General features: G+C 46.4%; 1 protein-coding gene across 2 annotated transcripts in view; it reads left to right on the top strand.

Annotated features, from left to right (window-relative positions):
- Positions 1-26,970, top strand: part of LOC129694818 (LHFPL tetraspan subfamily member 2 protein-like) — a 210,913-nt gene that overhangs the window by 88,050 nt on the left and 95,893 nt on the right. Inside the window, exon 3 of one of the 2 annotated variants that reach the window (XM_055631580.1) lies at positions 8,146-8,246. The exons of the other annotated variant lie outside the window; for it this stretch is intronic. The gene's annotated coding sequence lies outside the window, so the exon portion shown is untranslated. The remainder of the gene's footprint in view (positions 1-8,145; positions 8,247-26,970) is intronic. 2 annotated transcript variants of the gene reach the window in all.

Raw genomic sequence — 26,970 nt, 5'->3', positions numbered from 1 at the left:
AAATACATTTTCGGATAAAGTGATGGATGGAAAAAACATGTATTATTTGAAACTAATTAGATCATTCCATGACAAATGTCTTCAGGTCTTGCTGGTCAAATGATCTTGGATGTGCTGAATAGATTTCTCTATCCACAGAGTTCCTTGCCAACAATGCAAACAGTAGATTGCTTGTTCTGTAGAAGCCACAACTGTTCCAAACTAGTCAGGGCTATCAAGATAGCCACACTTATGACCCAGTATTTTTTTTTTCCCTTCTTAAATGACATTCGGAAAATATGTAGGAAGTCAATAATGCAGATGTACCCGATATCAGCAAAGTCCATTCCTCTAAATATAGTCATTGCTGAAGATGGAAATAGTTACAGTGAGAACAACATGGGCTACACACACTGTAATCAGCCTTCTGAGAGTAATGTGTCAGAAGGAACTACAAGATGCAGGACAGAATGCAACAGGAGATCCTTCTTCCCTGTGGCTATCAAACTGTACAACCCTTCCTCCTTCTGTCGTGAGGTAGACTGACTCCCCCCCCCCCCCAATCTTTGCACATGCCCAATTTTTTCCACTTGTCACTTTAGTTTCAAGTCAAGTCAAGTTTATTTGTCACATACACATACGAGATGTGCAGTGTAATGAAAAGTGGCAATGCTCGCGGTCTTTGTGCAAAAAGACAAACAAACAAACAACCAAACAAACTATAAACACAATCATAAACACACACATTTTCTTTTGCATATTAAATATTGGAAGGAAAAACGTTCAGTCCCTGGTGAGATAGGAGTTTACAGTCCTAATGGCCTCTGGGAAGAAACTCCTTCTCATCCTCTCCGTTCTCACTGCATGGCAACGGAGGCGTTTGCCTGACCGTAGCAGCTGGAACAGTCCGTTGCATGGGTGGAAGGGGTCTCCCATGATTTTATTGGCTCTGGAGTTGCACCTCCTGATGTATAGTTCCTGCAGGGAGGCGTGTGAAGTTCCCATAGTGCGTTCGGCCGAACGCACTACTCTCTGCAGAGCCTTCTTGTCCTGGGCAGAGCAATCCCCAAACCAGATGGTAATGTTCCCGGACAAGATGCTTTCCACCGCCGCTGCGTAGAAGCACTGGAGGATCCTCGGAGACACTCTGAATTCCCTCAATTGCCTGAGGTGGTAAAGGCGCTGCCTTGCCTTACTCACGAGTGCTGAGGCGTGTGATGCCCATGTCATATCCTCGGAGATGTGGACTCCCAGATATTTAAAACAGCTCACCCTATCCACAGTATCCCCATTTATCCTCAATGGAGTGTACGTCCTCGGATGATTCATGTATTTTGTGTTTCTATGACTGTCGGCAGATCAATTTCCTTCCTGGGATAAAGAAAGTTCTATCATATCGTATCGTATCGTAACTGCAGATGCTGGTTTACACCGAAGATGGACACAAAATAGTGGTGTAACTCGGTGGGACAGGAAGAATCTCGATATGATGAGCATTTGACAGTACTGGGCCTCTACTCGCTGGAGTTTAGGAGGTTGAGGGGGGGACATCATTGAAACCTACAGAATAATGAAAGGATGTGTGGATGAGGGTGGATGTGGAAAATATGTTTCCACTGGTGGGAGAGTCTAGGACCAGAGGTCATAGCCTCAGAATTAAAGGGCGCGCTTTTAGAAAGGAGGTGAGGAGGAACTTCTTTAGTCAGAGGGTAGTTAATCTGTGGAACTCAGGCTGTGGAGGCCAGGTCAGTGGATATTTTTAAGGTAGAGATAGCCAAATTCTTGATTAGAACTGGTGTCAAGGGTTATGGGGAGAAGGCAGGAAAATGGCAGAGATCAGCCGTGATTGAATAGACTCGACGGGCCGAATGGCCTAATTCTACTATAACTTGTGAATCTCTGGAGAGAATGAATGGGTGGCGTTTTGGGTCGAGACGCTTCTTCAGACTATCTTCTGAGAGTAATATTGTATTGTGATGTTAGAGTCATCGGGTTTTACAGCGTGGAAACAACCCTTCTGCCCAACTTGCTCACACCAACCAACATGTCCCATCTACACTAGTCCCACCTGCCTGCGTTTGGCCCATGTCCCTCTAAACCTGCCCTATTCATGTACCTGTCTAATGCCCCATGTCCCACTTAGGAAACCTGAACGGAAACCTCTGGAGACTTTGCGCCCCACCCAAGGTTTCCGTGCGGTTCCCGGAGGTTTTTGTCAGTCTCCCTACCTGCTTCCACTACCTGCAACCTCCGGCAACCACCTGCAACCTCCGGGAACCGCACGGAAACCTTGGGTGGGGCGCAAAGTCTCCAGAGGTTTCCGTTAAGGTTTTCTAAGTGGGACAGGGGCATTACTGTTTCTTAAATGTTGCGATAGTCCATGCCACAACCACCGCCCCCGGCAGCTTGTGTGCAGTTTTGTTCTCCCCATTACAGGAAGGATGTGGAGGACTTAGAGAGCATTGTCTATGTCTCTCGTTCCCCCCCCCCCCCCCCCCCGACTGTCAGACTGAAGAAAGGTCTCAACCCGAAACGTTATCCATTCCTTGATGCTGCCTGTCCCGCTGAGTTACTCCAGCTTTCTGTGCCTATCTTCCAGCATCTGCAGTTCCTCCCAACACATAGAATGTACTCAATTGCTCTTCAAGGCAGTGTTTGAATGTTCTCTGCACCATTGCCATTGAAACAACATCGCTGCATTAGTAAGGTGACCACACTCTGTACTATATTCCAGATGTGCTACCACCAATGCAATATCAGTTGTACAACCCCCCCCCTCCCCTTTTCTACTCAATTCCCCTCGCAATGAAGATTGAACATCCATTTGCCTTCCTGCCTGTTTATATAGAACATAGAAAAATACTGAAGAAGGGTCTCAACCCGAAGCGTCACCTCTTCCTTCTCTCCAGAGATGCTGTCTGCCCCGCAGAGTTGGAGGCAGCTTTTTGTGTCTATATCATCGGTTTAAACCAGCATCTGTAGTTCCTTCTTACACATAGAAAAATACAGCACAGGAACAGTGTCCTTCCCTCTCGCCCCGTCCTTCCCCCACCCTGGTCGCCCTACTAGTTTCACTGTTTGTATCTACTGTATCGTTTTCACCTTTCCCACAGCCAACAATGAGCCATTGTGGGCTCTACCTTCCCTTTCCCCATCATTGCTGGCTTGGTACCTTTTTGTGCCTCTAGCTTCCCTGACTCCCTGACTCTCAGTCTGAGGAAGGGACTCAACACGAAACGTCACCTATTCCTTCGCTCCTGCTGGTGTCCAACTGAGTTCCCCCAGTCTAACGTTGGTGTAAACCAGCATCTGCAGTTCCTTCCTCCACTGAAATAGGACCTTCGGCCCACATAGTCAATGCTAAATACAATGCTAAAATAAACTAATCTCATCTGCTTACACATGATCCATATCCCTACTTTGTGTACAAGCTTGCTAACTTTGAGTCTCGTGTATAATTATACTGCAACCTATCTGTTCAGCAGCATTCTGAACTGCCTGACTCCATTCATATAATATTCTGAGAGTATTTTTCTCACTGGTGGGTAATGTCATTTCCCCTACAATATACTTAATCTTCAGATTATTTGGCAGATCAACATAGGCACTTTATGTTCTCCTCAAGTTTGCTTTTCCACCTGCCCTTTGTATCAGTTTGAAGTTTGGCTACAATACTTTTAGACTGTAGACTTCAGAGATGCAGTGTGGAAACAGGCCCTTCAGCCCACTGACAAAGTACTGGGGGAACTCAGCAAGTCAGGCATTTGTGGAGGGGATGATGTTTCGGTGGCAGGACCCTACTTCAGACTAGTCTAAAGGAATGGCCCTGACCCGAAACATCGTCCGTAGCCTGAAGAGGGCGCCGACCGGAAACATCTCTTCCAGTCTGAAGAAGGTTCCTGACCCAAAACATTGTCTGTCCCTTCCTGTACAGATGCTGCCTGGGGCACTGAGTTCCTCCAGCACATTGTGTTTTGCTCAAGATTCCAGCACCTGCAGTTTCTTATTACTCTACAATTACAACTTGCCCACTTATCCCATTGGTTAGTTAATCAAAATATAAATAAATATATTACGCCACTAAATATCATCATGTACGGTTATCTTCATCATGTAGGATTATCTAAAGACTGCAACCTAGATAAAAACCATAGGTACACAAAATTGCTGGAGAAACTCAGCGGGTGCAGCAGCATCTATGGAGCGAAGGAAATAGGCGACGTTTCGGGCCGAAACCCTTCTTCAGACTGGTGGGGGGTTGGGGGGAGAAGGAAGGAAAAAAGGAGGAGGAGGAGCCTGAGGGCGGGCGGATGGGAGGGTGGGAGGAGACAGCTAGAGGGTTAAGGAAGGGGAGGAGACAGCAAGGGCTAGCAAAATTGGGAGAATTCAATGTTAATGCCATCCGGACGCAAGGTCCCCAGGCGGAATATGAGGTGCTGTTCCTCCAATTTCCGCTGTTGAACGCTCTGGCAATGGAGGAGACCCAGGACAGAGAGGTCTGATTGGGAATGGGAGGGGGAGTTGAAGTGCTGAGCCACCGGGAGGTCAGGTTGGTTATTGTGGACTGAGCGGAGGTGTTCGGCGAAACGATCGCCCAACCTACGCTTAGTCTCCCCGATGTAAATCAGCTGACATCTAGAGCAGCGGATGCAGTAGATGAGGTTGGAGGAGATGCAGGTGAACCTTTGTCGCACCTGGAACGACTGCTTGGGTCCTTGAATGGAGTCGAGGGGGGAGGTGAAGGGACAGGTGTTGCATTTCTTGCGGTTGCAGCAGAAAGTACCCGGGGAGGGGGTGGTGCGGGAGGGAAGGGAAGAATTGACAAGGGAGTTGCGGAGGGAGCGGTCTTTGCGGAAACCTAGATAAAACCCATTCCCATTTCATAGAACCCGCTGACTACTGAATTGTACTAACACTCCCCTCCCCTCCCCCCTTCCTCCTTGCTCCACCCTAGTTGTTTAACATAGAAACATGGACAATGGGTGCAGGAGTAGGCCAACCGGCCCTTCGAGCCAGCACCGCCATTCAATATGATCATGGCTGATCATCCAAAATCAGTACCCCGTTCCTGCTTTCTCCCCATATCCCTTGATTCCAATGGCCCCAAGAGCTAAATCTAATTCTCTCTTGAGTATACCCAGTGAATTGGCCTCCGCTGCCCTCTGTGGCAGAGAATTCCACAGCTTCACAACTGATACCCTCTCATCCTTCTAGATTCCAGTGAATATAAGCCCAGTCGACCCATGCTCCACCTGCGTGCATGAGTGTAGGCCCAACATCATTCAGGAAGATCGGCTCAGGTTCGATCCTGACCACTATGCCTGTACAGAGTTTGTACGTTCTCCACGTGACCGTGTAGGTTTTCTCCGGGAACTCGGGAGCTCCGGTTTCCTCCCACACACTAAAGACGTATAGGTTTGTAGGTTACACAAAAAAGCTGGAGAAACTCAGCGGGTGCAGCAGCATCTATGGAGCGAAGGAAATAGGCAACGTTTCGGGCCGAAACCCAAAGGTTGCCTATTTCCTTCGCTCCATAGATGCTGCTGCACCCGCTGAGTTTCTCCAGCTTTTTTGTGTAACCTTCGATTCTCCAGCATCTGCAGTTCCCTCTTAAACACTAGGTTTGTAGGTTAATTGGCTTGGTGAAATTGTAAATTGTCCCTGGTGTGTGTAGGATAGTGTTAACGTGTGGGGATCGCAGGTTGGTGAGGACTAGGTGGACCGAAGAGCCTGTTTCCACGTTTTATCCCTAAACTAAACTAAACTAAGGTTATATACCATCCTGATTTGAAACTGTAATCTCTGTTCCTTAACTGTCACTGGATCAAAATCCTGGAACACCCTCCCTAACAGCACTATCAATACACACACACATCTCGAGTACTCTCCACTTGCTGGGATGAGTGTAGCTCCAACACACAGGAAGCTTTGCACCATGCAGGACATGCAACCATCTTTATAGGCACCCCATCCACACCTACTGCCGTACAGCGCCAGAGACCTGGGTTCAATCCCGACCACGGGTGCTGCCTGTACGGAGTTTGTACCCCGTTTTCCCCGTGACCTGCGTGGGTTTTCTCCGAGATCTTCTGTTTCCTCACACACTCCAAAGACGTACAGGTTTGTACGTTAATTGGCTTGGTGTAAATATAAATTGCCCCATAGCGTGTGTAGGAGGATAGTGTTAATGTGCGAGGGTCGCTGGTCGGAGCGGACCTGGTGGGCCGAAGGGCCTGTTTCCACGTTGTATCCCTAAAGCAAACTAAACTAAACCATTTGACCATGTGCAGGCAGATGGGGATGAGTTCATATTGACATCAAGGTTTGCAGCAGACTTAGTGAATCGATGAGCATGTTCCTGGTCTCTGTGCTTCTGTTCTGTTTTATGTAATACAACCCAGACTTAATATTAGAGTGGAAAAAAAAATCAGACAATCAGGAAATGTATTTATAATCTGAGATTGACCCGATGTGCTGAACAGAAAATGAAATACCTTTGAAGTGCAGTTACTGTTTATGTGAAAGGAAACAAGGAAATCAATGTGTAGAGATTCTTGTGTAGGCAGGAACTGCAGATGCTGGTTTAAACCAAAAATATACATAGAAAGCTGCAGTAACTCATCGGATCAGACAGCATCTCTGAAGAAAAGGACCGTCACCTATTACTTTTCTCCAGAGATGCTGCCTGACCGGCTGAACCTTCCTATCATCAACTGGAGAGCGGCCCTGACCTACCATCTACCTCATTGGGGACTCTCGGACAATCTTTCACCTGACTTTACTGGAATTACCTTGCACTAAACTTTATTGCTTTTCAACTGTATCTGTACACATATGGAACGCTTGATTGTAATCATGTATAGTCTTTCTGTTGACTGGATAGCATGCAATAAAAAAAATCTTTTCATTGTACCTCGGTACACGTGACAATAAATTAAACTATACTGGACTAAAGTAGACAGCAGCTTCCCAAAATGGCGGCGTGACAGTGATCTACTCCATCTTGCATTTTGGTTGAGAATCAAATGCTGGCCAGAATATTGGATGCAAACTGCTCGGCCCATTTCATGTAATAGCAAGACCATGCTTTTAGTTTAGAGATACAGTACGGAAACAGGCCCTTCGGCACACCGGGTCCGCGCCGACCAGCGATCCCCGCACACTAACACTATCCCACTCCCACTAGGGACAATTTTTACATTTACCAAGCCAATTAACCTACAAACCTGTACGTCTTTGGAGTGTGGGAGGAAACCGAAGATTTGTTTCAATTAAAAGGCGCAATTGCAACACTGACTCACGACTGAACCGGAGTATTAGCCTAGAGTAGCAGAGGAGGTGGGAAGCACCAGTATGCTTTTGTGAACCTGCACGTTGGAGGAAGAGGGACAAAGCATTTTTGAATCTTAGCTTAAAAGAGACCCGTTTATGGTTATTTTTCTAATGCAACCCTCTAATGAGAAAATAATAGTTCATATTTTTAATCAGTTCCTAAGTTATCGGAGCAATATTAAGCCATTCGACCGATCAAGTCTAGTCATTCAATCATGGCTGATCTATCTTTCCCTTTTAACCCTATTCTCCTTCCTTTTCCCCATAGCCCCTGACACCCTTAATATTGAAGAATCTGCCAAGTTCCAGTGTGAAGCTGGATGAGTTAGGGGGTATAGTCTACTCTATTGTTTTCAAGAGAGTGTTAGATTTAGCTCTAAGGGAATCAGGGGATATGGGGAAAAAACATGAACGGGGTACTGATTGGGGATGATCAGCCATGATTATATTGAATGGCGGTGCTGGCTCAAAGGGCCGAATGGCCTACTCCCGCACCTATTTTTCAATGTTTCTATGTTTCTAGGTTTCTAGTCTTTAGTCAGAGGGTGGTGAATCTGTGGAATTCATTGCACCAGAAGGCTGTGTCGATGGATGAGCAGAATTAGGCCATTTGCCGCATCAAGTCTACTCCGCCATTCAATCATGTCTGATCTATCTCTCCCTCAGAACCCCATTCTCCTGCCTTCTCCCCATAACCTGACACGTGTACTAATCAAGAACCTATCTATCTCTGCCTTAAATATAGCAATTAACATGGCCCCCACAGCCTTCTGTGGCAAATAATTCCACAGATTCCTCTGACTAAATACATTTCTCTTCATCTCCTTCCTAAAGGTACGCCCTTTTACTCTGAAGCTACGTTCTCTAGTCCTTGACTCTCCCACTGGTGGAAGCATCATCTCCACATCTACTCTATCCAGGCCTTTCACTATTCGGTAAGTTTCAATGAGGTCCTCCCTCATTCAAAAGAATTCCAGCGAGTGCAGGCCCAGTGCCGTCAAACGCTCATCGTCAGTTAATGTTTTGACACCATTTACAAAGAAAAGAAAAACAGTCCAGAGTCGGGTCCACCTGTTGCCCCTCATCCAGGTAAACCCAGGTAAGCCCCAAAGCTGCTGTCGGCCTGTTGCCCAAGGTCCCTCTCCTCGATCGAACGCCACCTCTGTATCCTGGGGGAGCCTCCTGCAACTGACCTTGCAATACCCCAGTAGTCCCTCCCCTACCGGCTCACACCTCACGACCCTCGTCCCCAGCAGCTCCCTCCTCATCGATGGTCTTCAGGGATCGCGAGCTTCCCCATGTAGACAGCAGCCCGCTGGTGTTGTAACAATTTTTTTTCTCTTTGGAGGTGGCACGGTGGCACAGTGGTAGAGTTGCTGCCTTACAGGGCCAGAGACCTGGGTTCGATCCCGACTACAGGTGCCGTCTGTAGGGAGTTTGTACATTCTCCCTGTGACCGCGTGGGTCAGATTTTTAGTTTCCTCCCACACTCCAAAGACGTATAGGTTTGTAGATGAATTGGCTAGGCATAAATGTAAATTGTTCCTAGTGTGTGTAGGATAGTGTTAGTGTGCGGGGATCACTGGTCGGTGCGATCTTGGTGGGACAAAGGGCCTGTTTCTGCACTGTTTCGCTAAACTAAACTAAAATCTATTGCATAAGATAAAAGTCACGAAAAGCTGGAGTAAGTCAGCGGGACAGGCAGCATCTCTAGGGAGAAGGAATGGGTGACGTTTCGGGTCGAGACCCCACCTCAGACTGGTTATGGATAGACAATTGAGAATAGGTGCAGGAGTAGGTCATTCGGCCCTTCCAACCAGCACCGCCATTCAATGTGATCACGGCTGATCATCCACAATCAGGACCCCGTTCCTGCCTTCTCCCCATATTCCCTGACTCCGCTATCTTTAAGAGCCCTGTCTAGCTCTCTCTTGAAAGCATCTCGATCAGGGAAACGGGAGATATAGACGGTGATGTGGAGAGATAAAGAACAGTCTTCTTCTTGCCTTTGAGGCAGCAGAGGTTATATAACCCCCTCCAGGTGCTGTAGCCAGTTCAATGTGCTGTTGTCGGGGGCTGTGAGGTCTACCCCTCCACCAGGGGGCGGTGGTTTAACGCAGTCGAAAATGACGTGCTGTGCTGTGCTGTTTATTGGTTTGCGCCACACACGCAGGATGCTGATGAACGCAGCCCCCAGCGATGCATGTTGGTGTTGAACCGGCCGACCCCTGTACGGAACCGGTTCAGGGCGACCCACTCTTTACAGGGCAAGTCCGAGCTGAGTGGGGCTGTGGTGCTCGGTTCAACAGTGAATTGCGGAGGTGGCGAAGTCTGTTCCCAGCTGGTTCTCCGTGCTCCTGGTGTGTTGAAACCGGAACCACAGAGGGTCGCCGCGTGACGGGAGAAGGGGCGACGAGATGACAGGAGCTGAGGTCCCAGTTGCTGTGAGTCCTGGTGGTGCAGAGGATGTTTGCCGTCCGATGGGGCCTTGCACACCAGCCTATGGGTGAAGTACTCTCTGCGGAGCATGTTGTCGACTACCCCCGCGGTGAGCCTTGTCAAATGACCTCAGTCAGGTGAACGACAACAAACAGAGACAGCAGCACAAATAAAGAACAGTGAATGAAAGAAGTTCAAAAAAGTTACGATGATGAAGGAAACAGGCCATTTGTAGGATGAAAAAGAAAAGATAGCGTGACTTCGGTGGGGGAGGGATTGAGAGAGAGGGAATGCCAGGGCTTTCTGAAGTGAGAGAAGTCAATATTCATACCACTGGGCTGTAAACGTTTGGAACAAGCCTAAACTTGATAAACCATATTGTGCAGAACACCATGGTGATGTTATCCACAATTTCCGCAGAGAATGTTATTTTATGTTGAAAGGTCAGTTCACATCAGCTACTTATAGTCCATGACTTCCGCTCTTTTGTCCACGGATGTAAACTACACCTGTTATTTTGTATCACCATAAACCAGGAGTTAGTTGCAGCTGATACTCAATGTTTCCTTGAAGAAAGTCGAGAGTTCAGCAAGGCCAGCGGCATAATCAAGGGCGAGCCACGCCCTGGCCACGCGCTCCTCTCCCCTCTCCCATCGGGCTAAAGATATCGAAGTGTGAAAACGCTCACCACCACATTCAGGGACAGTTTCTTGCCAGCTGTTATCAGGCATCTGAATCATCCCACCACAACCAGAGAGCAGTGCTGAACTGTGTAGGAAGGAACTGCAGATGTTGGTTTAAACCGAAGATAGACACAGAAGGCTGAAGTAACTCAGCGAGACAGGCAGCATCCCTGGAGAGAAGGAATGGGTGACATTTCAAGGTCAAGACCCTTCTTCAGTACTCTCTACTTCATTGGTGACCCTCAGACTATCTTTAATCGGACTTGACTGGCTTTACCTTGCACGAAACATTATTCCCTTATCATGTAGCTATACACTGTAAACGGCTCGATTATAATCATGTATTGTCTTTCCACTGACTGGTTTGCACGCAACAAAAGCTTTTCACTGTACCTCGGTACACGTGATAATAAACTAAACCGAACTGACGTGAGACAATTCAAATGTTTTTGTCCCCTCCCCACCGCCACCAGTGAAGAAGCTGAAACTCTATTTGCCATCGTTCCGCTTCCTTTTCTGCCACATCCACATTTCCTGCAGAAGGTTTCTACACAAATGATACACAATCACTTGGCCACCCTTTCCTGACAACTTACTTTTGACTAACTGCCTATTATGCCTCCTGGCATGTAGGGCAACAACAAAAGGGCCTGTCCCACGGGCATGCGACCTGCATGGGGCAAGCGCGACCTAAAGGGCCGGTCCCACCAGCATGCGCCTGCATGCGGCAAGCGCGACCCAACGTGGTCGCTTGTGCCGTACGGCGTGCGGCAAGCGCGACCAAACCAGAAGCGGGAGCCGTGCGGAGGTCGAGTGAGTGACACGCTGTCGAGGCGGCTGCGGGCCGGCAGGCTGTTGCTGGGCGGAATTTTTAAACACAGTCAGTTTTCCGGAGCCCCGCGCAATGTTGGGACCAGCTCCGCACAACTCCATACGACTCCGGCGATCGAAGTGGGACCGGCCCCGCGAGGCCGTACGGCTCAAGCGACCATGTTAGGTCGCGCTTGCCACATGCAGTCGCATGCTGGTGGGACCGGCCCTAAAGGTCCTCCACTCATGTCTGTTCTGGGCTAGCTTCTGGACACTACCCCAGGTCAGGTCCATTGTTTTCATCTCCTCCTCTACAGTTTGACGCCAGGTGGATTTTGGGTCTCCCTCTTTTCCTTTTCCCTTCCGGTCGGTGTCCAGTGCAGGGCTATTCTTGGGATGCTGTCCGGTTCTTTTATTCATCCTAGTATCTGTCGATAGCCCTGGAGGTCCATCACGCCCGGCAGTGCTGATTCCTTCAGTTGCTGTTTCCGTAACATATTTGTTTTACAAGACAGGGTTGTTCGCCGTGTTGCTCAACCTCCAACCTGGAGGACCAGTGGATCGCTCTTCGTCTCGCCTCTACCCTTCGACCTGTCCAGCATGGGAGACCCTAACAGGAGACAAATCTCCCGCTGGCATAGCTCTAGGGGTCACTGAGACACACACACACTCCATGACCACGACAAGGTTGCAATCCAACGGGGAATTTCCTGACAAGCAGCCAATTTTTTTCATCACCCTGAAAGGATGCTCTCGAGACGGATTTGACAATTCCGTTCAAGTGCCGAAACATAATACAGCGTGCAAATTAAATGAGTTAACTGCTTGCCCACATGATCTGCAGACTTCAGCTTGAAGCTGGCAGGGTTGTATTGCAAGTTCTACTTTCTGTTGAATTTGGGTACGTTTGGAAAGCAGATTGAGCAAAGCACAACATGCTGGAGACACTGTGATGGCACAGTGGCACAGCAGTGCTAAACCACGATCTACCTCATTGTTGACCCTCGGACTATCTGTAATTGGACTTCACTTGCTTTATCTTGCTCTAAATATTATTCCCTTATCATGTATCTTTACACAGTGAATGGCCCGGTTGTCATCACGTATTGTCTTTCTGCTGACTGGTTAGAAAGCAACAAATGCTTTTCACTGTACCTGACACGTGACAATAAACAGAACCTCACTAGAGCTGCTGAGCCTCACAGCGCCAGAGACCTGGGTCCGATCTTAACCACAAGTGCTGTCTGTGCAGAGTTTACAAGTTTTCCCTGTGACCGTGTGGGTTTTCACCGGGTGCTCCGGTTTCCTCCCACATCCCAAAGACGTCCAAGTTTGTAGGTTGATTGGCCTTTGTAGATTGCCCCTAGTGTGTGAGGAGTGGATAACATAGAACTTGTGTGAATGGGTGATCGATGGTCAGCATGAACTCAGTGGGCTGAAGGGCCTGTTTCCATGCTGTATCTCTGAATCAAACTAAACTCAGCGGGTCAGGCAGCATAGGAGAAGGGAATGGATTCTGCATCCTGTTCTTCCTCTTTGCTCTACCAATCGTACTTGAATTTAACTTGGCATGATTGTCTATATGTATAGTGTTGTCTGATCTGATAGGATCAAAAGCAAACAAAAAGCTTTTCACTGAATCTGGTAAACATGACAGAAATAAACTTAAACCTTAACGTAAGGTGACATTTCTGGTCGGGACATTTTTTTCAGACCGATTGCAGGAATAGGTGACGTTTTGGGTCGAGAGGTTTAGAAGGAGTTTCTTCCCAGTGGCCACCAGGGACTGTAAACTATCTCACCAGGGGCTAACTTTACTGTACAATTATACTGTTTTTTTTTAAAATAGCTGTTTTTTTCCCCTTTTTCCTTCCACCCACAATATTTAATATGTAAAGGAATATGTGATTCTGTTCCATTCTGTTTGTAGTTTGTTTGTTTGTTTTTTGCACTAAGTCCGCGAGCATTGCCACTTTTCATTTCACTGCGCATCTCGTATGTCTATGTGACGAATAGACTTGACTTGACTTGACTTCTTCAGGGTAAATCTGAAGGACTTCAGGCAGTGTGAAGAAAGGTCTTGACCCGAAACGTCACCCATTCCTTTTTCTCCAGAGATGCTGCCTGACCCGCAGAGTTACTCCAGGTCTTTGTGTCTATCTTCGGTTTAAACCAGCATCTGCAATTCCTTCCTGTGCACAATGACAGTATGGGAATGGAAGGGGGAGTTAGAATAGCTAGCAACCGGGAGATCCAGCAGGCCTCGACGGTCTGAGCGCAAGTGTTTGGTGAAACGACCACCTCATCTACACTGGGTCTCGCCGATGTAAAGGAGGCCACATCGAGAGCACCGGATGCAGTCGATGAGGTTAGAGGAGATGATAATAATAATACTAATAATAATAACAAATCCTTTATTTCAAACAGACTAAAAAATAAAAAGCAAGTAAGAAACAGCATACAAAAAAAACAAAAAAAAACAAAACAAGAATATTTATAAAGTGTCAACAAACAATATCTATAAATGAATGAAATCGTATGTGTCCGAAAAGGAGCAGGAAGAATCCAAAGCTTATTAATTCCCACCCCTTATTCAACTGCTTATAATTATCTTATACAAATTTAGCAGCCATAAACACCTATTTCCATTTGTACACCAAATTATTTACATTTATACACTAATCAAATATTTGCAAAGCCATGCAAAAAAAAAGAGAAAAAATAAAAATGAAACAACCCTCCTGTACTATACAGTATATCTTCGTCATATATACAACCCATCACCCCATAATCACCCTTCCCAATACAATCAGTATAACAAATATCCCACTCACAATCACCTATCCTCATCCCAATATCCTTTTAAAAAAGTGTTTTTGTACATCTTTTTAAACTGAATTATGTTTGTGCTAAGTTTTATCTCCTGTTCCAGACCGTTCCACAAATTCTCCCCACAGATTGCTATGCACATTCTTTTAAGAGTTGTTCTGACATTGAGTTTTTTAAATTAAGTTCCCCTCTCAAATTATACTCAAATGATCTCCACTGTCTTTCCATAAACAGTTTTTGTGCATGTGAACCTGTGTCTCAGCTGGAAGGGCTGCTGTGCTGATGGAGAGCAAGGAGCAAGGTACAGGGACAGGTGCTGCCTCTCCTGCGGGCGGATGCATGGGGAAGGTACCTAGGCAGGGTGTGAGCTTTGTTTGGAAAGAGATGAATGAAGCCAGTGGTTGCAGAGTGTAGTCTGTGATTGCTTTGTTTCGGTCCTATTTGCGATTTAAAAATGATGCATGAGCACTAAGTTCAGTTGATCAGATCTTTTTTTTTTGCTAGTTTGCCACCAAAGTGTTTATTCAGAATCCAGACCTGTGTTATAAAAGTTATCCCAGGGAACAGAACTCTAATGCAACGAACATTCTCTCTCTTACTTCCATTTCCTGTACCAATTTAATCCATACCAGACATACATAAACATTCCACAGCTATTAAAAATTAATGCTTCCAATAAGCACTACTGCCAAGAGGATTTACGAGGATGTTGCCAGGGCCAGAGGGGCTGAGGTAGAGGGAGAGGTTGGGCTGGCTAGGGCTTTATTCCTTGGAGCGCGGGAGGCTGAGGGGCGACCTTATAGTGGTGTATAAAATCATGGGAGGAATAGATTGGGTGAATGCACAGAGTCTTTTACCCAGAGTAGGGGAGTCAAGAACCAGAGGACAGAGGTTTAAGGTGAGAGTGGATATATTTAATAGGAACCTGAGGGGCAACTTTTTCACACAGAGGGTGGTGAGTGTATGGAACGAGCTGCCAGAGGAAATGGTTGTGGCAGGTACTAGGTAAAAGACATTCAGGCAGGTACATGGACAGGAAAGGGATACGGGCCAAATCCAGGCAAAAGGAATTAGTTTAGTTGGGGCATCTTGGTCAACATGGGTGAGTTGGGCCGAAGGGCCTGTTTCTGACTTAAAATTATGAAATTAAAAAATCAGATTGAACCATGAGAAATAAAATGTTTGAAATGAATGACAATTTAAATGCAATGTAATTTAGCTGAAATAATATTTCCTTCTTGCAGCTGTTGCTCTCTATTGAAATCCACCGAGTCCCTGAATGTGTCAGGCAGGCAACTGTTTTCAACGTGTAGGAAGGAACTGCAGATGCTGGTTTAAATCGACGATGGACACAAAATGCTGGAGTAACTCAGCGGGACAGGCATTCCTTCTCTCCAGAGATGCTGCCTGCCCTGCTGAGTTACTCCAGCATTTTGTGCCTAACTGATTTCAGTGGTTCAATTATTCTTTATTGTCACAAGTATCGAGGTGCAGTGAATTTATTTTTGCAGTTCAGCAAAAATCTTACGACACATAATTGCAACCATATATAAGCACAAGAGTGTAAGCATAGTCGATGACACTGATGTAGTGCACAATTCCTATTGTGGCTGCTGAAAAATGGTGGAGGATGTGCCCTACTGCCAGGGTTGCCAACGTTCTCACTCCCAAATAAGGGACAAAAGGTCAAAATACGGGACAAATTCCCGACGGCAATTCGTTGACCGACTCGGCCGTGGCTGGGTGAATGATGAGTTGGCCCCGGGTGCTGGACTGTACACAAAGCCCAGCCGGCGGGCCAGCTGAGGAGTTTTGGCCCGGGCCGCGCGACATCGCATGCGAAGTCCGGCTCCCCGTCCAAACCGATGATCGGCCATGAGAAGGAGGGGGGGTGGTGGTGTCGGCGGTAAGCGAATGTCCGAAGGTTGGACAGCTGACCGGGCTGCCGACCGACGGGGAAACAGGCGAGGCGCTGCTGCTGCTGCTGCTGCTGCACTCCATGGGCTGCACTACGTCGGGACGCAGTGCTTCGACCCAACAGTCCCCTCGATCCGAGTAGAAGCAGTCAAATATGGGACAAGGGCAGTTCCGTACGGGACAAACCAATTTAGCCCAATATACGGGATGTCCCGGCTAATACGGGACAGTTGGCAACCCTACTTACTGCTGGCCTTATGAACATACCAGGATTGGAGTACAATGGGTTTCATTAGCATCTTCTCCTCACCAACTTAAAAGTGGTCCTGACCTCCCATCTGCTTCATTGGAGACCCTCGGTCCATCTTTAATCAGTCTTCACTGGCCTTTATTTTGCACTAAACATTATACCCCTTTATCCTGTATCTGTACACTGTGGAAGGCTTGATTGTAATCATGTATTGTCTTTCCGCTGGCTGGTTAGCAAGCAACAAAAGCTTTTCACTGTACCTCGGTACACGTGACAATAAACTGATTTGAACTGAACAGATCATTTAGAATTTATCATGCAGTGAAGGAGCTGCATCAGTGATTGGGCTGGTCTGAGTTCTGATATCAAATAGGTTGCTAAAAGGTGGCCAGGTGTTAGGTGATATCTATTTTGGTTTCAACAGGAAAGAGCGATGCCTGTCTGTTTGTTCATTCAGTGCGATTGTGTGTAAGGTTTTCTCATTAACTGATGCATTCATATTGGAAACCTGTTGCGCTATCAAAAACAAAATCAACTCTCCGGATGTTCCATGTAATGACTCACAGAAAAGTTCTCCTTCATTGTATAAAAACTTAACATCTCAAGGGGGCACAGGCGTTGAGTTGGCTTGAGTTTGAGTTTAGTGTATTGTTTTGAGAAAAATGCTATTTCTGCACAGACAGCACCTGTAGTTAGGATCGAACCCTGGTGCTGTGAGGCAGATAATGTCAACGTTTCAGGTCGGGACACTTCTTAAGACTGATTCTGACTAGTTTCTTGAAAATGGATGCCTGATATTCGTCTAGTACATCTGTCTCCAAAATAAAATGTCCTATTTTGATTCTGAATTGCCCGCAACCTTCTCGTGACCATCCTTCGCCACTTAGGTTTTTTTTGGCTTCTCTTTCATGTTTGTAGGAAAAATATATGTCAGCTAACCAGCACCTGTCATTAGGAAAATGCTACGTTCCATTATTGAGGAAGGGATGGTCGGACATTTGGAAAATTACACTCTAATTAAACAAAGTCAAAAGATACTATGAAAGGGAGATTGTTTTCTGACAAATTTATTAGAGTTTTTCGAGGATGGACAATAGGGAAACAGTAAATGGAATAGTATTTTCAGTACATGGTCATGTGGGTGCAGAGTTAAAGAGCATGATGAAGTGGCGTTGGAGGCAATGTGTTAGCATGTATGGAGGATTGGTTAAATAATATAAGACAAAGTTAGGAGAAAAGGGGCATTACCATATAACCATATAACAATTACAGCACGGAAACAGGCCATCTCGGCCCTACAAGTCCGTGCCGAACTACTTTTTTTTCCCCTTAGTCCCACCTGCCTGCACTCATACCATAACCCTCCATTCCCTTCTCATCCATATGCCTATCCAATTTATTTTTAAATGATACCAATGAACCTGCCTCCACCACTTCCACTGGAAGCTCATTCCACACCGCTACCGCTCTCTGAGTAAAGAAGTTCCCCCTCATATTACCCCTAAACTTCTGTCCCTTAATTCTGAAGTCAGGGCATTTATAAGACTTAAGGTGCCACAAGATGAGTTTCATTCTTGTCTATCTATGGTAATGACACGGATGAAGGAACTGAGCGTTCTGGCTAATAATATCAATGAAGGCAGGGAGGCGAGTTTAATTTAGTTTATCATTGTGTTCACGTGTACCGAGGTACTGTGAACACCTTTTTTGTTGCGTGCTATCCAGTCAGCGGAAAGATTATACACGATTCCAATCGAGCCATCCACAATGTACAGATACAGAGAGATGTGGAAGCCTTGCACGTGGAACTTCGTCAGAAGAAGGGCACCAACCCGAAAGATCACCTATACTTTTTCTCTAGAGATGCTGCCTGACCAGCCATGTTACTCCAGCATTTTGTCTCTATCTTCGGTAGAAACAAGCATCTGCAGTTCCTCCCTGCACAGGATGCTGGTGTGCAGTTGTGGCAAGCAACTGAGAAGCCAAATGAAATGTTGACTTGGGAGGGTTTATAGATATAATATTTACGGAAATCTATTCGTGCACACCAACCTTGGCAGAAGGAAAAGTTAAGCAGTCTTTCTCTCTCCCAGCATGTTATTTTACATGACTTCTCTGATGCAGTAGTCGTCAGCAAACTATGAGATGGGACCAAGACCAGCAACACATTGGAAAGATCCTAAGTCAGGAAGTTGAAAGTGGCCACAATGTCCACATATCCGGCTGTATTTGAGGAAAGTGAAGCACTTTACAATAGTATGTTTTTGAGAAACAAGGTTAATAAAAATAAAACCTAGTTATTCTCCGAGTAAATAACACTCCTGCTTTTCCAAGAAAGAGTTTGAACATTTCACTGCTTGCTTTCAGCTTTTTTTTGTGTAACCTTTGAACATTTCACTGTTTGCTTTCATACCGTAACTGGTAATGTATTGTACTGTTCCTTGTATGTTCACTTGTCGTGTCGTTGTATTAGAGTGATAGAGTGACACAGTGTGGAAACAGGCTCTTCAGCCCAACTTGCCCACACCGGCCAACAATGTCCCAGCTACCCAAGTCCCACTTGCCTACGCTTGGTCCATCACCCTCCAAACCTGTCCTATCTATGTACTTGTCCAACTGTTTCTTAAACAATGCGATAGTCCCAGCCTCAACTACCTCCTCTGGCAGCTTGTTCCATTCACCCACCACCCTCTGTGTGAAAAAGTTACCCCTTGGTTTCTTCTTAAATCTTTTCCCCTTCACCTTGAACCTATATCCTCTGGTCCTCAATTCCCCTAACACTAGAGACAATTTAATACAATGACACTATTAAATTAAATGTAATACAATTACGCTATTAAATTGAGGACTAGAGGACATACCATGTCACCTGGTCCTCAATTCCACTAACACTAGCATTTAATACAATTTAATACAACCTACAATCCTGTACGTCTTTGGAGTGTGGGAGGAAACCAGAGATCCTGGAGAAAACCCACGCAGGTCACGGGGAGAACCGTACAAACTCCGTACTGACAGCACCCATAGTCAGGCTCGAACCTGTGTGTCTGACTCTGTATGCCAGCAACTCTACCGCTGCACCACCGGGCAGCCCCTATTAACGTGCCTATAAAGTTGCAGCAAGTGAGAATTCAATTCTGTTCCCGGTTCACCTGACAGCCGTGACTTTTAAAACACATGTGGACAGACATATGGCTATGTAGAGGAGTTTAGAGGGATATTGGCCAAATGTAGGCAAATTAATCTAGACCATCTAGTATGTGGGACGACAGATGGCACAATGGGCTAAGTGTTCGGCTGGCGACCGGAAGGTAGCCGGTTCGAATCCCGCTTGGAGTGCATACTGTCATTGTGTCCTTGGGGCAAGACACTTCACCCACCTTTGCCTGTGTGTAAATGTAATGTAATTATGTGAAGCACTTTGGGGTCAATGAAAGTTGATTAAAAAGGTGCTATATAAATAAGATTATTATTATTATTATTATTATCTTGGTTGGCATGGACAATGTGGGCCGAAGGGCTTGTTCCTATGCTGTACAGCTCTATGACTTGAAAACATTAGCTAAATATCATTTATAAAGATCGTTCAAAACTGTATATAAAATCGTGAGAGGAATAGATCGAGTAGATGCACAGAGTCTCTAGCCCAGAGTAGGAGAAGCGAGGGCCAGAGGGCATAGGTTTTAATAGTAATCCGAGGGGTAACCTTTTCAAACAAAGGGTGGTGGGTGTGTGGAACGAGCTGCCAGAGGATATAGTTGAGGCTGGGACTATCCCAACGTTTCAGAAACAGTTAGACAGGTACATGGATAGGACAGGTTTGGAGGGATGTGGGTCAAAGGCAGGTAGCTTGCCCACCCTGCCCCCTGTAAAGACTCCATCCCCTACTCCCAATTCCTCCGCCTACGCCGCATCTGCTCCCAGGATGAGACATTCCATACCAGGGCATCGGAAATGTCCTCGTTCTTCAGGGAACGGGGATTCCCCTCCGCCACCATAGATGAAGCTCACACCAGGATCTCATCCATACCCTGTAACACTGCTCTCTCTCCCCATCCCCGCACTCGCAACAAGGGCAGAGTCCCCCTGGTCCTCACCTTTCACCCCACCAGCCGGCAAATACAACACATAATCCTCCGCCATTTCCGCCACCTCCAACGTGACCCCACCACTCGCTACATCTTCCCATCTCCCCCCATGTCTGCCTTCCGCAAAGACCGCTCCCTCCGCAACTCCCTTGTCAATTCTTCCCTTCCCTCCCGCACCACCTCCTCCCCGGGCACTTTCCGTTGCAACCGCAAGAAATGCAACATCTGTCCCTTCACCTCCCCCCTCGACTCCATTCAAGGACCCAAGCCGTCGTTCCAGGTGCGACAAAGGTTCACCTGTATCTCCTCCAACCTCATCTACTGCATCCGCTGCTCTAGGTGTCAGCTGATTTACATCGGGGAGACTAAGCGGAGGTTGGGCGATCATTTCGCCGAACACCTCCGCTCAGTCCGCAATAACCAACCTGAACTCCCGGTGGCTCAGCACTTCAACTCCCCCTCCCATTCCCAATCCGACCTCTCTGTCCTGGGTCTCCTCCATTGCCAGAGTGAGCAACATCAGAAATTGGAGGAACAGCACCTCATATTCCGCCTGGGTTGTTTACGTCCGGATGGCATTAACATTGAATTCTCCCAGTTTTGCTAGCCCTTGCTGTCTCCTCCCCTTCCTTAACCCTCTAGCTGTCTCCTCCCATCCCCCCGCCCTCAGGCTCCTCCTCCTCCTCCTTTTTCCTTCCTTCTCCCCCCCCCCCCCCCATCAGTCTGAAGAAGGGTTTCGGCCCGAAACGTCGCCTATTTCCTTCGCTCCATAGATGCTGCTGCACCCACTGAGTTTCTCCAGCAATTTTGTGTACCTTATAGCTTGCCCACATGTTGGTCGATGTGGGCAAGTTGGGCTGAAGGGCTTGTTTCCACACTGTATCACTCTATGACTCAATAACACAATGGGTTAAATAAGCATGTCAGCCCATTGCAGTGTAAGGCATCTGTTCCCCTATAAGTATTCAGCCACATTTTACCATTGCTGTTGAAGGCTGTAGAATCTACTGTAATTGTAACCATAACGTTCCCAGCAGTCTTTCTTGAAATGTAGCCCCATGTGATGTGGTTTCAACTTTATAATTAAAAAAATTCTGTTTTATGACGGGAACTGCTTAGGCAGCACATGGATATAAAGCCAGTGATGATCTCAGTACTGCTGGTAATTCTATACTTCCTGCCTTATAACTCTCTGGTTATTCAGTGCGACAGTTGTTAGATTGCCCTCCCCAGAGTGTGTTTCCAACGGGATTGTGTTCTGCTGCTCAACAATGAACCTACAGCGGAAAATGGCAATTTAATTACAAAGTATAAATCAGTGAGAATTGATTGAGGACTCACACAGCACTTTAATGGTGAGTCAAGAGCGTTTTATTGTCATATTTATGTCTCAGATAGAACAATGACATTCTTGCTTGCAGCAGCACAACAGAATATGTAAACATAGTACACTGTAAACAATATGATAAACGAGAGAAAAAAGTTCAGTGTGTGTATATGTCCACATACACACATATACATACATAGATATACACACATATATATGTGTAGAAAGGAACTGCAGATGCTGGGTTAAACTGAAGATGGACAAAAAAAAGTGCTGTAGTAACACTGAAGAAGGGTTTCGGCCCGAAACGTTGCCTATTTCCTTCGCTCCATAGATGCTGCCTCACCCGCTGTGTTTCTCCAGCATTTTTGTCTACCTGCTGGAGTAACTCAGCTGGGTAGAAAGAATGGGTGACGTTTTGGGTCGAGACCCTTCTTCATACACACACATACATATACACGCACACCGCACACGCACATATACATATACACACATTCAAGATTCAAGAAGATTCAAGATTCAATTTATTTGTCATTTGGACCCCTTGAGGTCCAAACGAAATGACGTTTCTGCAGCCATACATTACAAACAAATAGACCCAAGACACAACATAATTTACATAAACATCCATCACATTGCTGTGATGGAAGGCCAAAAAAAGCTTATCTCTCCACTGCACTGCCCCCCCCCCCCCCCCCCCCGATGTGACAGAGTCAAAGTCAAAGCCCCCGGCGGGCGATGGCGATTGTCCCGCGGCCATTAAAGCCACGCCAGGTGATGCAAGGTCGCACACCGGGTTCTTGATGTTAGAGCCCCCGGCGTGCGCTCACAGAGTCCCGCGGCCATTCCAAGCAGCGCGGGGCGGTGATGTAGGCCCCGCTCCAGGAGCTCTTCAACCCCGCAACTCGGGCGGGAGAAGTCGCCGTTGCGGGAGCCCTGAAAAGCGGTCTCCCTCCAGGGACCCGCGGGCTCCCGGTGCCGCCGTCCGCCAGACCCGCAGTTGCAGCCTCCGAATCTCCGGAGGTCGGGCCGCAGCAGGGCTCCACCACCGCTCCACCCGCTCTGGACTCGGCCAGCTCCGCGACGGTGAGGTGAGTAGTCGGCACCAGAGCCCCCGGTCTTCCTGTTGGAGGCCGCTCCACGTTGCAGCCCCAACGACAACGGAGACCCGACAAAGAAAAGGTCAGGTCTCCCGTGCAGGGAGAGATTTAAAAGTTACCCCCTCCCTCCCACCCCTCCCCCCACCCCCCCCCCCCCAACCCCCCCACACACATACCTCAACAAAAAATAACAAAAAATACATAAAAACATAGACAAAAAATAATAAAAACGCAGATGGGCTGCAGAGGCCGCTGCTGACGAGAGTCGCGCCGCCTACCGAATCTATTGCACACATACGTACACATAAAAAACAAATAACCAATAATAGTACAAAAAGACAAAACCAATGCCCCCAAGTCTATGTAGTTCAGAGCTTTTTGGAGGTTGTCGTGTTTAATAGCCTTGTGGCTGTTGGGAAGAAGTTGTTCCTGAACCTGGACATTACAGTTTTCAGGCTCCTACATCTTCCTCCCGATGGCAGGGGTGAAATGAGAGTGTGGCCAGTGTGGTGTGGGTCTCTGATGATGCTGGCTGCCTTTTTGAGGCAGCGACTCCTGTAAATCCCTTCGATACCCTCACATTCGGAACACATACTGCTGTGGCAATAACATTTCTGGAAGTAGTCTCTCCTTCCCACTGAAACATTGGACTTTGTCTTTGGATCTGATGCACTGTAATGCTGAGAACCATATCCTGTCCTCTGTATCTTCCCTTGCTCTCCCCATTGGACTTGAGTTGGACTTGATTCTATTTATGCATGATGTACCTAATCTTCTTGGATAGCATGCAAACCAAAGCTCTGCACTTTGTCCCTCTACACATAACAATAATAAACTTAAACCTAAACAACTACCGTGGAATTGCTTTCAAAATGCATATTTTTGCACTAATGTCTTTTATTTTTGCAATCATTTCTGTTCACGGTCTTGTGGAGCTTATATACAATTGATGTATTTAGTGTGTAGTTTGAGCCCTGGCACAGACATTGTGGGCCGAAAGGCCTGCCCCTCTACCGCACCTTTTTTGCTTTGTCCTATGTCTATGTGTTGCTGCCGCAAGCAAGCAGTTCATTGTATCTGTACCTCACCCTACTGGTGCATGTGACCATAAACTCGGAAGATAGACACAAAATGCTGGAGTAACTCAGCATGTCAGGCAGCATCTCTGGAGAGATGGAATAGGTCTTCGGTGTAAAACCAGCATCTGCAGTTCCTTCCAAGAGGGCGCCACACCCAGGCGACTATTTGCGTGCTGGCCACGGAAGCAGATCTACAAGCTCATTACAATCGCCCCACACTCTTACATGTCTATTCCTACAGCACCATTTCTTAATTGAACTATGATTTTCTTAAACACCTCCCAGATCTGTCTGAATTACTATCTACCTCTTTGGTGACCCTCGGACTATCCTTGATCGCACTTTGCTGGCTTTACCTTGCACTAAACGTTATTCCCTTATCATATATCCCTTATCCCTTATTCCCTTATCGCTGTAAATGGCTCAATTATAATCATGTACTGTCTTTCCGCTGACTGGTTAGCACGCAACAAAAGCTTTTCACTGTACCTCGGTACCCGTGATAATAAACTAAACTGGACTGCGCTCACTTTAGTTCCGTGAACTCTAAACTGTAAACTACACCTGACAATATACTCGACTTGACACTTCCCGTTGTCTGAAGTGGGTGTGAAAGGGGTTTTAGGAGAGTTGGCCTTGGTCAGGGTGCCTGCCCTCATGCAGTCTTTCACTGTAGCTGGAGGATGCTAAATCATCATCACTCGCTGCAGTTTGGGTCTAAATGGTATTTTCTTGATTGCCCAGGCCTTGAAACGAAAATAATGTTGCTGGCTATTAAATGACTTCCCCTTCAAATGAGTCTTAATGATGCTGGCTGTGTGATCAGTAACCAACAGGGAGATGTCGAGAAACATTCATTTTTAAATAGGAGGCCATTAGTGATTAATGCACCACTTTTGTCATCATGTTGAAATTTAGGCTTATTCATGTTTGAGGGTGGATTACTAATTATTCTCCAAATAAACTTTAAAAAATTGCATATAATTACCCTTTGTTGCATTTTGGTCATTTAGTTTTTAGCGTAGTTTTCGAGATACAGCATGGAAACAGGCCCTTCGGCCCACCAAATCCTTGTCGACCAGTGATCCCCGCACGCTAATCCTATCCTACACACACTGGGGACAATGGTCGGTGTGGACTCGGTGGGCCGAAGGACCTGTTTCCACACTGCCTACAGTCTACAGTTAAAGTCCTGTCCCACTGTACGAGTTCATTCAGGTGCTCTCCCTAGTTTAAAAATCAAATCAAACTCGTGGTAAGCACGTAGAATGAACGTAGCGGGTACGTCGGAACTTAGGGACGTCGCTTAGCGGCTCGTAACGCTAAGGGAAGGTATTCGGGAAGAATCGCTAAGGGCAGGTAAGCTCGGGAAGACCCGTGAAGATTTTTCAACATGTTGAAAAATGTCCACGAGAGCCTCGAGTTCCTGCGAGCGGCCATTACCGTAAATCTCCCAGTTCGAATCAGGGCAAACTCGGGAGAACTCTTTGAATGAACTCAGTACAGTGGGACAGGGCTTTTAAGTAAAGTAATAACGAAGAGTGAACTGAAGGCCAGACAACTTCTTAAAGAGAAAAGAATGGTTAACGTTTAAAACTGATGCTCTTTCATCATGCTTACCAAACATAGAGCCATACAGCGTGGAAACAGGCCCACTGGCCCACCTTGCCAATGCCGACCAATATGTCCCAACTTGTTGAGCATGTTTAGTACCTTCTAGTTTCCAGCACCCTTCAATATTTTGCTTTTGGTTTGTAAAATGTGTAATTCTCCCTTCACCATCAAAAGACAGAAAAATCTTCCGAGCTTAAAATGTTTACAGGTGGTAAAAAATATGCAGAACATTAGCACTCAATAATACATAAAACAGTAGACCAGCTAAATGAAAACCAGAATTAGAACTCCAACGAGTACATAAACTTTGCAGCCAAACATGTTTCCTCCAAATGTTTGGAAGTGTGCAATCTCTGTGAGACTATTTCAAAGAGTCTTCAGTCAGAAACATGACCAAATGCAGAACTGTACGACAGACTATTAATGAATGATATTGTCTTTTGATGTGAAGGTAGACTTTTTGAAGATTTGACTACCACATACAGTGGCTTGCAAAAGTATTCATACGCCTTGAACTTTTCCACATTTTGTCACGTTACAACCACAAACGTAAATTTATTTTATTGGGATTTTATGTGATAGACCAACACAAAGTGGCGCATAATTGTGAAGTGGAAGGAAAATGATACATGGTTTTCAAATTTTTTTACAAATAAAAAACTGAAAAGTGTGGTGTGCAAAAGTATTCAGCCCCCTTTACTCTGATACCCCTAAATAAAATCCAGTGCAACCAATTGCCTTCAGAAGTCACCTAATTAGTAAATAGAGTCCACTTGTGTGTAATCTAATCTCAGTATAAATACAGCTGTTCTGTGAAGGCCTCAGAGGTTTGGTAGAGAACATTACTGAACAAACAGCATCATGAAGCCCAAGGAACACACCAGACAGGTCAGGGATAAAGTTGTGGAGAAGTTTAAAGCTGGGTTAGGTTATAAAAAAATATCCCAAGCTTTGAACATCTCACGGAGCACTGTTAAATCCATCATCCGAAAATGGAAAGAGTATGGCACAACTGAAAACCTACCAAGACATGGCCGTCCATCTAATCTAACAGGCCGGGCAAGGAGAGCATTGATCAGAGAAGCAGCCAAGAGGCCCATGGTAACTCTGGAGGAGCTGCAGAGATCCACAGCTCAGGTGGGAGAATCTGTCCACAGGACAACTATTAGTCGTGCACTCCATAAATCGGGCTTTTATGGAAGAGTGGCAAGAAGAAAGCCATTGTTGAAAAAAAGGCATAAGAAGTCCCGTTTGCAGTTTTCCACAAGCCATGTGGGGGTCACAGCAAACATGTGGAGGAAGGTGCTCTGGTCAGATTAGACCAAAATTGAAGTTTTTGGCCTAAATGCAAAACGCTATGTGTGGCGGAAAACTAACACTGCACATCACCTTGAACACACCATCCCCACTGTGAAATATGGTGGTGGCAGCATCATGCTGTGGGGATACTTTTCTTCAGCAGGGACAGGGAAGCTGGTCAGAGTTGATGGGAAGATGGATGGAGCCAAATACAGGGCAATCTT

Source organism: Leucoraja erinacea, chromosome 3, assembly GCF_028641065.1.
Source record: "Leucoraja erinacea ecotype New England chromosome 3, Leri_hhj_1, whole genome shotgun sequence".
Lineage (NCBI taxonomy): Eukaryota > Metazoa > Chordata > Chondrichthyes > Rajiformes > Rajidae > Leucoraja > Leucoraja erinaceus.
This window is presented reverse-complemented; position numbering and strand designations above follow the sequence as displayed.